This window comes from Lolium rigidum, chromosome 4 (genome assembly GCF_022539505.1).
Source record: "Lolium rigidum isolate FL_2022 chromosome 4, APGP_CSIRO_Lrig_0.1, whole genome shotgun sequence".
In the NCBI taxonomy this organism is placed as follows: domain Eukaryota; kingdom Viridiplantae; phylum Streptophyta; class Magnoliopsida; order Poales; family Poaceae; genus Lolium; species Lolium rigidum.
Genome location: NC_061511.1, coordinates 198,426,543 through 198,438,067, shown reverse-complemented (window position 1 = coordinate 198,438,067; position 11,525 = coordinate 198,426,543).

Below are 11,525 nucleotides of genomic sequence, written 5' to 3'. Positions count from 1 at the left end.
ACCTTCGAGATCTACTTGCCCTCTACTTCCAACTAAACCCTAGCCTACAATTCTTAGGCATTGACAAGTTGATACCTTGTCAATTGGCGCCGTCTGTGGGAATTAGAGGCGACAAGGAGCTGATCTCGATGGCACGTTCAAGATCGTCGACTTTATCAGTAGCAAGCAACATCATGGATAGAGGTAAACAGATCGAAACTGGTCTTGTTGATTTTGTTCCTCACCCGCCCTCCCGTTTGGATGCATATGCGTATCTGGAGGAGCCAATGAAGATGACGTTTGGAAAATTCGATTTCCGCGTCGAGAAAGAAGGAGTGTATCGTCTCGAAGTTCCGATCTCGTCGGGATTATCGGCGGGTGGTCCCGATCTCTCAAACTCGGCATCATCCGTCGAGTCAAGCGATAAGGAAACTTCGTCGCCACGCTTCATCGACGGCAGGGCAAGTGAAAAACTCGCCAAAATCTTCAGTGACATGTCCTTCGAATCATCGGCGGACTCTTATATAAGCGATGATTCGAGCGACACCGATAGCTTCGACTTCATCGACAAATCCATCTCTATTGGGAAGGTCTTCACCAAACTCTATGATGGTGTCACCGAACCAAGCAAAGTGAAAACTCCAAAATATCACCAAGTTTATGCCATTGGAGAGGCAAGTCGCGATCAAGAGGAAACATCGGAGGCTTTCGACGATTTGGGAAATCCCTATGTCGATCCCTCAGATCTAAGGAGAGGTTTGGGCACTAAATATGTCGGGCCCACACCACGCGTCAGAGTTCAACTTCCACAAACAGCATGGGATAGAGCTGCGAAAGCTTTAGATGGCTCGGAACCAATGACGACAACTGCTACAGTCCAAGAACTGCAAGCTTATCAATATTGACTCGCCCGAGCTGGAAGAGAAGCTGGAAAAACAGACGTAAGCTTTAAACGAAGAAAGGAGGCAGCCTCCGCGTCAAGCGGACGAAGGGCGGAGTTAAGTCGACAATGCGGAACCTCGGGAGATAGCCATAGAGAAGCTCGGAACAGAGCAAGGTCAAGATTGCAACACATACTCGAAGGAGAAAGAGAGTACCTGGTTCAAAATCTCGACCTGTCTTTTATGTCGATAGACACAAGAGGGAATATTATCCCCAAGACACCAGAAGCTGGGTATATGGCGACACAAGCCTTTATCCTTGCATCTAGGCCACCTCCAGGAGATCCAAGGGAGGCATTGTACAACATGGCAGTGGCGGGAGCTGAAGCCATGGGAACGGCGTTTGCACCAACACCGCCGAAGGAGCAGACAAGGCAAAATAGTCCACGACCTACGGCGAGCAACGAGCAGCAAATGTCGAAGGAACAAGTGGAGCAAGAGACACGGCAGCACAAGCAAGGGTAGACAGAGCACGGCAAAGCGAAGGGAACATCGGTATTCCCCAGAATTAAACGACGAGGATATGTGCGGTTTGCCGTGCTTCACAAGGAGAGTACGAAAAACTCGAGTCCCTTCGGGATTTAAGTTGCCTGATAATTTCAAAAAATTCGACGGCCAGCAAGATCCAGAGGATTGGCTAGTTGATTACCTCGAGACGGTGAAGTTAACTGGAGGGACCAGGGCAACAGCCATGCAAAGCATTCAGGTGCATTTAAGTGGAGCTGCACGATCTTGGATCAAAAAGCTTCCTCCGGGATCTATCGACAGCTCGGGATAGCTTTGAGGACATATTCGTCAAGAATTTCCGATCCACCCGCAAGAAACCCGCGTCTCTAGAGGAGTTACGGGCGTGTCGACAGAAGCCAGACGAGCCAATGAGAAAATATATCCAAAGGTGGAACATCATAAAAAACTCGGCAGAAAATATATCTGACGAGAGGGCAATAGATGCATTTGTCGCAGGGATCAGACGTGGAGATTTTGTCGAAGATTTGGGAAGAACCAATCCAAAGACAGTATTTGCATTAATGGAAATAGCAAACAGATGGGCAGATGGAGAAGATGTTGTCCACAACAAACGGCATAGGTCGCCAGAGGAGGACCGCGGTCGAAATTATCAATCAAGGCGACGATTTCCTCGGCAGTACTCGAATTATGATGCTCCAGGTCAAATTTCAGCTGGTTTCCGAGCCAGTGCAGGAGGAAATAATCGAGATGATTACCAGAGAAGTAATGAGCAACGAAGTGACAATAGAGATGAATTTCGACACAATAGGCAAAACATCGGGCCAAGATTCCAGAGGCCTTTTGTGTCTCCCGAAGAAATGATGAACGGGCCGTGTCAGATGCACTTTTTCCTCGACAGCAACGGAAAAAGACAGTCGGGACATCTGTAGAAGGATTGTCGAAATTTCCGGGCAATGCCGAGATATGCAGGGCATGCTAATGCTCGAGCAGGCGCAAAGAAATCCTCGAGAACCCGAAGTGAGGTTCACCGCCACCTCCTCCCGCGATAACAGATGACAATCGACATCAGCTAAGAATAGTGGCGGCGCCTGCACCACCACCTTATGTTGATCCCAACTCTAATGGAGCGGTCTCGATGATTCAGAAGGGAAGGCCATCCAATAGAACCCAGAAAGTTATCTCACGACAGGTGTTCATGGCAGAGAAAATGCCTCCACCAACAGTTGAGTACCTTAATTGGTCAGGGCAAGACATTGGTTTTACTATAGCAGATCATCCGCAGCAAGTTCCTCGACCAGGGCAGTCAGCACTCATACTACCAGCGGTCATCGCAGGATTTGACGTGTCTCGCGTGTTTATAGATGGTGGCAGCAGCCTGAACCTTATGTACGCAGATACATTAAGGAAGATGAATATATCCCTAGCAAACTTGAAACCAACAGACACGAGATTCCACGGCATCACACCAGAGAAGCCAAGCTATCCGTTGGGGAAGATTAATCTCGACGTTCAGTTTGGGACCCAAGAAAATTACAGAATCGAGAAATTGGAGTTTGAAGTCGTAGATTTCCCGTCACAATACCACGCTCTGTTGGGACGACCAGCATATGCTAGATTTATGGCGGTACCACATTACACGTACCTATTGTGGAGGATGCCTGGACCTAAGGGACCAATCACAATCAAAGGAAGCTTCGCCCTAGCCGATAAATGTGACAAGGATTTTCATCGACTATCAGAAACTTTCGGGATGCAAGCTGAGTATTTGGCATCAAGGCTCATGACTGACTACGATGTGCTGCCAGACGTTGCCAGGCCAAATAAAGAATCAACTTTCAACACTGAGAAAAATTCTAAGGAGGTGCAGATTCACCCGACGGATCCAAAAAAGACGACATCTATCGCAAATGACATGGACCTCGCATAGGAAAGCGCGCTCGTCGAGTTCCTCCGTGAGAACTGGAAAATCTTCGCATGGTGTCCGAGCCGACATGACGAGGAGTACCCAGGGAACTTGCCGAGCACCACCTAAACTTGGATCCACTAGCGAGACCAATCAAACAACCTTTGCGATGTTTTTCGGAACTAAACCGCAAAGCTATGCTATCAGAAATTGATCGACTCAGAGAAGCTGGTTTCATCAAAGAGATATCCACCGAGGCCACCTGGGTAGCTAACCCAGTGATGGTGCCAAAGAAAAACACGAAAGTCCTTCGCATGTGTGTCGACTTTACGTGTCTCAATAAACATTGTCCAAAGGATCACTTTCCCCTCCCAAGGATCGATCAGATTATCGACTCCACGGCAGGATGTGAACGTCTTTCCTTTTTAGACGCATACTCTGGTTATAACCAGATCAGATTAAAAGAAGACGACGAAGCCAAAACAGCGTTCATCACACCGTATGGTGTATTTTGTTATAAAACAATGCCCTTCGGGTTGAAAAACGCGGGAGCAACGTATCAGAGGATGATGCAGAAGTGTTTGGCAACACAGATTGGAAAAAATGTGCAAGTATACATTGATGATGTAGTCATAACGTCAAAAAAGGGGACGACGTTGATCGAAGATCTCAAGGAAACTTTTGATAACCTCGACAAATTCTGCCTCAAGCTAAACCCGACGAAATGCTCTTTTGGCGTCCCAACGAGAGAACTTCTTGGGTTCTTATTTTCAGCAAGAGGGATTGAAGCAAATCCCAACAAAATACAAGCCATCGTAACGATGAGGAAGCCAACCAAGTTAAAAGAAATACAGCAGTTAACTGGGCGAGTCGCAGCTTTGAGTAGATTCGTCGCCGGGCTGGGAGAAAAAGCACTACCGTTCTACGCTTTGATAAAACAAGGGGAGAAATTCCAGTGGAACGAACAAGCCGATAGAGCTTTCGAGGATCTGAAACGCAAAATCTCGACACCACCAGTCTTGGTGGCGCCGAAGGAAAAGGAACCTCTCCTGCTGTACATCACAGCCACACCACAAGTGGTTAGCACGGTGCTAGTTGTCGAAAGAGAAGAAGAAGGAAAACTCCATGGAGTGCAAAGGTCGGTATATTTCATTAGCGAAGTTTTATCGCCGTCCAAACAGCGGTACCCGCAGTACCAGAAACTAGCATATGGAGTGATTACAATAGCAAGAAAATTGCGCCACTATTTTTCGGCACACCCGATAATAGTAGTCAATGAAGCACCTCTCTCAAATATACTGAACAATCCAGAAGCTACAGGGCGCGTCTCCCTTTGGGGAATAGAACTTTCCCCTCGGGACATCACGTATGAAAAAATAAAGGCAATCAAGTCGCAAGTTTTGCCAGATTTCATCACAGAATGGATGGAGCTGCAAAACACGGGACCCCCAGATTTGTCGAGAACTTGGACAATGAACTTCGACGGATCCAAGAGAGTAGAAGGAGCTGGCGCAGGAGTGATACTCATATCACCTGAAGGCGACAAGTTAAAATATGTCCTACGGATGACGTTCCCAAACGCATCCAACAATGAAGCAGAATATGAAGCCCTTCTACACGGGATGAAGATGGCGAAAGCTTGCGGTGCAACTCGACTAAAAATCTTTGGCGACTCACAATTGGTGGCTCGGCAAGTTATGAACCAATGTGATGCGATCAATGATAGCATGATAGCATACAAGGAGGTCTACAATGAGCTTGAGAAGCTGTTTGATGGATGCGAGGTAAATCATATCAGTAGACTGAGCAATAATGAAGCCGACGTCCTCGCAAACATCGGGTCACAGTGCCTCCCAATCCCGCCAGGCGTATTTTGGGAAGAAATAGCGGAGAGATCAACGAAGCCGAAGAAGATGCAGAAAAAAGCAAAAGAAGAAAAAACTTCGGCATCTCTCAAAGAAACCGTGGAGGACGAAGATGACTAAGAACTTGTGATGATGATAGAAGTCCCTTGGATGCAAGCGTACATATCGTATATCCTCAGGAAGGAAATACCCGACGATCCAGTTGCAGCAAGGCGAGTTATTCGACGATCCAAAGCTTTCACAGTGGTCAAAGGGGAGTTATATAGCGAAGTATTTCGGGCGTCTTGCAAAGGTGTGTCACACCCGAAGAAGGAAGAATAATCCTAAAGGATGTGCATGAGGGAATATGTGGTCACCACGCAAGCAGTCGAGCTATTGGAGCCAAAGTCTTTCGGGCAGGATTCTACTGGTTGACAGCAATTGAGGACGCAAAAGAGATAATACGAACTTGCGACGCGTGCCAGAGATTTGCCGCAAAACCGCACTCTCCGGCGGCAGAACTAATGCCAATACCATTGTCATGGCCCTTTGCCCAGTGGGGACTCGACATGGTAGGCAAGTTGCACAAAGCCTCGCCGGGAGGATACGAGTACCTGTTGGTTGTTGTCGACAAATTCACCAAGTGGGTAGAAGCGAAGCCAATAAATTCACCAGATGCACAATCGGCAATAAAGTTCGTGAAGGGCATCGTTTTTCGATTTGGAGTACCTCACAGCATCGTCACAGATAATGGCAGCAACTTTACGTCGAAGGAGTTCAAGGCGTACCGCGCGAAGTGGGCATCAAATTGCACTTCGCGTCGGTTGCACATCCCCAAACTAATGGTCAAGTCGAGAAAGCCAATGGCATCATCTGCAATGGCATTAAAAAACGTCCGCTAGGACCGCTTGAAAAGGCTCGACACACCTGGCCGAAGAACTGCCAAGTGTTTTGTGGAGCATCCGAACAACACCAAACACGGCGACACAAGAAACCCCGTTCTTCCTCGTCCACGGAGCTGAAGCCGTACTACCAATTGAAATAGAGCACGATTCTCCAAGAGTAACAGAGTATGACGAAGAAACATCACGAAAAGTTCGGGAGGATGATATGGATGCACTCGATGAAGCTCGAGATGAAGTACTCTCACGGGTTACCAAATACCAGCAAGACTTGAAGAACTACCACAGTCGACGATTGCGGCCGAGATCTTTCCAGGTCGGTGATTTGGTCCTACGGCTCAACCAGCAAAGTACAGAGAAGCTCGAGTCACCATGGTTGGGGCCTTACATCGTCACGGAAGTCATCGACGGAGGAGCATACAGGATCAAGGACAAGAAGACAGGGGTTCCCGAGAAAAACCCATGGAACGTGGCGCAGCTCAGGCGGTTCTACGCCTAGAGCTGAAATATAGTCCTTCTCTGTAAAAATACAATGTACTGAAACGCCCGCGAGTTTTCAGACGCACTCTTTTCCTTTTCGGGGCACCGAGTGGGGCCGGAAAGGTTTTTAATGAGGCGGGCTCGCGGTGCTGCAATATAATAAAGATAGTGGAGATATACTTCTTATTCTTCGACACGCTCGGGGGCTCAACGCCTTTAAGTCTCAAAATACGTACAATATAGATTTACCGAAATATTTCGCCTTGGTACACTAATACCTCGCCAAATATAAAAATCGGAAGCCAACAACTATAAATATAGTGTACACGTCAAAAATCTTATTGCTTTGGTCCAAGAACCTCGCAACAAAAATATAGAACTTCGATATTAAGATACTCGAGGGCTTGCAATCCATCAATGAAAAAACAAGGATGTCTTATTACAACAGAAGGAAAAATCTTCAAGATGGAAAAAACAGTACAAACTCTAGCCAGAAGGCTCGGGGGCTCCAACAATATAGATCACTCTGCAATATACAACCAATTTCTTTGGAAATAAAAAAGAAATCAAAAAAGATAGAGACACAAGGTTTTGCAATATGGCACAAATCAGTCAAAGCCTAAAACACTATCTACGGACAAGCCTCTGGTTGTTTTGTGTTCAGCATAGGACCCCTTGACGAAGAATTCTGAGTCCATCCGAAGAAGCTCATCTATCATCGACTCGGCCACAGGAGCTACCATCTCATCGATTGTGTCAATATAATTTTTTCGCCGCGATTTCTTGGCCAGGCAACCAGCAACAATCTTCGTCAGGTCTAATTTTGGATGACAAATATTTATCATAATCATGGCGAACCTTGCTCCAGCGATCAATTGAGCTCGCACAAAATTATGAATGCGGGGAGCGTCTCCGAATATCTCCAGCAATTCGAGAAGAGTTTTTGGAACCTCATTTCGAGGAAACAAAGTCTTGTAAACAAGGGTCAATGTTGTCGTGCAAAAATTGAGAAATTCGCGCACTTGGCAAGCACGATCTTGGAACCCGACAATTTGCTGGGTTCGTTCGGGGTGGCCAGAATAAACAGCCATGGTTAAGGGAAAGATTGACAAGAAGATTTGTTCTCTCGTTCACTCTTCGATCTTCGGCGGCAGCATCAAGAACCGAGCCTATTAAGTGACAAGGCAAGAAATTTGAAGGAGGGCACAGCAAAATAAAGAGGAGGCATTGTGAGGTTGGAAAAACATACCCAACATATCCGTGCTAGCTTCCAACATTAGCTCGAGCATGCTATTTTCTCGGGTAGTGGCTCCCTCTGCTTCCAATACAGCAGTATCCTTGGCAGCCATAGCCTCTTTGGCTTGTTGGAGAGCAAATTTTTCTTGTTCGGACGCTTTCCGAGATTGTTCCATCATTGCCAGAGTTTGTTTCTTCATGGATTGAAGTTGTTGTCGAAGTTCTTGCAAATCTTCCGACAAATGTTTGCTTGAAGAACCTTCGAGGGGATTATCATCGACTAGTATTTTCTTCGAGAAGGAAGAGGCAGGTGAAGCATCGGCAGAGCAAGGGTTGGTCGAATAATTATCAAATATTAACTGGAAAAGAAAGTCCCATGATCAATGATAAGTACCAAGAGGAATTTCATTAATTTCTAGAAAATTTACACGGACATTACAAAAGAAGTTCTCCAAAGGGACTAACAGGGTAATTGTCGCCAAGGCTAAAATGGCGACAACGAAGAAAAGGAATAGAGAAAGCAAAGGAAAGAAAAAGCAAAGGCATTCAACTAGACCTCCGGCCTTGATGAGCTAGGAGTTGAAGATGGCTTGATCCCGAGATAGGCCAGGATTTTCTTCGTGTTGGGCTTGGCTGCCTTGATCAACGACCTCCATCTTGATTGCTCTATCTGCTCGGTGTCGCCTACCTTCATCCAGTCAACAGTTTGTTGATCGTCGCCGACCAAGGCAATACTGTTCTCAACAGACAACCTTCATGTTCTCCCGGCGCATCTTCAGTCCAAGATCCTCTGGCGGATTGAAGTACTTGGCAAGGGCAAGGAAAGTCTTAGGCTCCTCTTTCTTCGGGAAGAAGTAGGGGAACAATTTCGACAATCCTGCGTCAGCATTCACCACACCTTCGCGAATTTCTTGGCCGTGAAACTCCAGATAAGACAGTGCGTCAAGCAGAGGATCATTGGTGGGATTCTCAAGGTCAAAATCTTGGCTTGTTTGACCTGCCATAGGAATTATATGTTAGTTGACAGCAAGTAAAAACAAAAGAAAGCAAGTCTTACGAAAAATAGAAGGGATCAACAAAGCTACCGAGGAAGCGACGATTTTGTGTGTTCAAGCGCTTGAGGATTCCCTTTTCACGGGCGGTTTGTGCGGCTTTGTGCTCATTTAGAGCAGCTTCGAGCATCTTCAAGTTTCTTCTGCAGTTCTTCGACACTAGCAGCTTTTGCTTTGGCCTCATCGGCCTCCACTTTTGCTTGGCTAGCATCAAGTTCGGCTTTCTCGGCGAGCCGTTTCACTTTGCTCCAATTTCTGAGCAAGAGTGTCGGCAAGCCTGTTGGCCTCTGCAAGTTTCTCTGCCAAAATAGAAAAGAACAATCAAAATTGCGACAAACATAGGAGCAAGAAGATTAGAAACAATGACAGCAAAAAGTTGTTACCTTCAGTCCTGCTGGCGTATTCACGGTACCCAATGAATTGGGACCCAATGCGAATAAGCTCTTTGATCATGGGCTATCAAAAAAGAATAGAGAAAGAAAATATCGGTACGAGAAAAATATGAAGGCACAAAAAGAAGTAAACAGAGGAAATATAGATACTAGCAGGAAAGTCAAAAACTTACATCATCTAAGAGCGCCTGAGAAGAGCTACCCAATTGAGGGGCAGGCTCGATGATCGCTTCAACCCTTGTCCTTTTTGGTGAAGGAGCAAGGGGGCTTGAAGGAGGAGTGGTGGTGACGATGTTTTGTTGAGGAGGCGAAGATTCTTCTCCTTCAACTAGCGTCTCCGAAACAAGTAAAGTATGTGACGCGCTCGTCCGAGGAGCCACGTCACGAGTTGGTACTTCTTCCTCATCATCACTGCGATTAAAGATCGACAGCATAAAAAGCAAGATGAGACAAAAAAAAACTTCGACTACAGAAATAAGGGGAAATCAAGGTGACTTATGAGCTGACGAGGGATGCGAGATATGGATCATAAGTTGCCTTCTGACGTGAAGGATCAACTTCTTCGGCTTTGGAAGTGCCGGAATCTTCGACGTTACTCCTCTTCCTTTTGCCTTTTGGAGAAACAGCGGGAGGAGGAGATAGTGCCGACGCAGTGCCTTCGGAAGATCCCGCAGATTTTCGAGAATCCACGGGTTCATTCACAAAAGATGGAGCTTCTTGATGGTCATCAGTGACAATGGCCCTTTCTTCGACTTCTCCACCTTCAGGAAGAGGAGGAAGCGAGACAAGGTCTGGATGATTCTGTGCAAAATAAAACATGGAGAGATGTCAGGAAAGAAGTTACAAAAAAAGATAGCAAAGCAACAACAAGACAATAGATAAAGATTACCTCGGGAAGTGGATTGGCGGCGATGAATGGTGTCACACGGCAAGAAGAAGGGACATCATCTCTTTTGCTGAGAGATGAAATTTTTCGGACAAGTTTTTCTAAATCCTTGACCTCCAAATTCACCGACAGCCGATCTACGTCCTTGTCGCCGGCATATTTCCAGAGAGGATATTTGCGAGCTTGAAGCGGTTGCACTCTAGTCCTAAGAAAGTATGCAGTGATTTGGATACCCGATAATTCTTGGCCGCGAGTATTTTGCAACTCGTGGATACGAGCCATCAAGGTTTATGTCGACGCCCTTTCTTCTTCGGTAGCCTCTGCGTCCCAGGAGCGGCGGCAAAGGATTTTTTCGGCGCCATCAAAAGGAGGGATGTTGTCCTCCGCACATCCATGGTTCTCCTCCTGAATGTACAACCACTTCTTGCGCCATCCTTGAACTGAGTCGGAAGCTTGACGTCGAAGTAGTCAACAGTGGGCCGAACAGAAATTACAACGCCGCCTATATTATAGGCGACATTGGGCGAGCCATTACGGCGGCAGAAGAAAATGCGCTTCCATAGCGCCCGCTAGGCCGGACGCCAAGGAAGGCCTCGCAAAGAGTGATGAAAATGGAGATGTGAAGAATGGAGTTTGGCGTGAGGTGGTGGAGTTGCGGACCGTAGATAAAAAGCAGTCCACGAAGAAAAGGATGAATGGGGGCGGACAGACCGCGGATGAGGTGATCGACAAAACTTACCCGATACCCCATTGGAGGGGTTGGGTAGCTCTCCTCACTGGGGAAGCACGGTGCCTTGGGTTTCTTGCTGATCCCCGGCCTTCTTCAACATGTTGATGTCTTGAGTGGAAATTTTCGATCTTTCCCACTCCGCCGCCCCAAGATCCGCGGCGGCCATGGAGGATTCCGACGTGCTGTGCCTTGTCAATCGACGCGGTGGCATCAACAATGGCGCAGGGTTTGCAGTTTGGAGGCGAGGAGCTTAAGAGGTTGTGGATCGCAGGAGGAAATTTGCAGATGAGAGAAGGAGGACGGCGTGAGCGGAAGTGTTCAAGGAGGAAGAAGACGATCTTATATAGAGGTGCGGTGAAACGACGAACCGTTGGATAAGGAAAATGTGTGGCAGATGATAGCCACGTGGCAACAAGGGTAAAAAGTAACTCAACGTTGGGGAAGTTACGGTGCGTGCGCCAGAAAAAGCGGAGGACGTGTGTCCCCCACTTGCACGACGTGTCATGATAGTGGATCAATTGGGCCCGCATGGCAGCGAGAAAAGACTTGTCGCAAATTTTGGACTAGCAATCGTGGCTATTGATACGTCCAAATTGCATCACTATTTTATATCATAATTTGCTGTTATTCATTGATATATTTCATATTGGGACACAATACTTATGTTATTTCATCTATTTTGCATGTTTCATGATTATTTGGAGATCAAGCA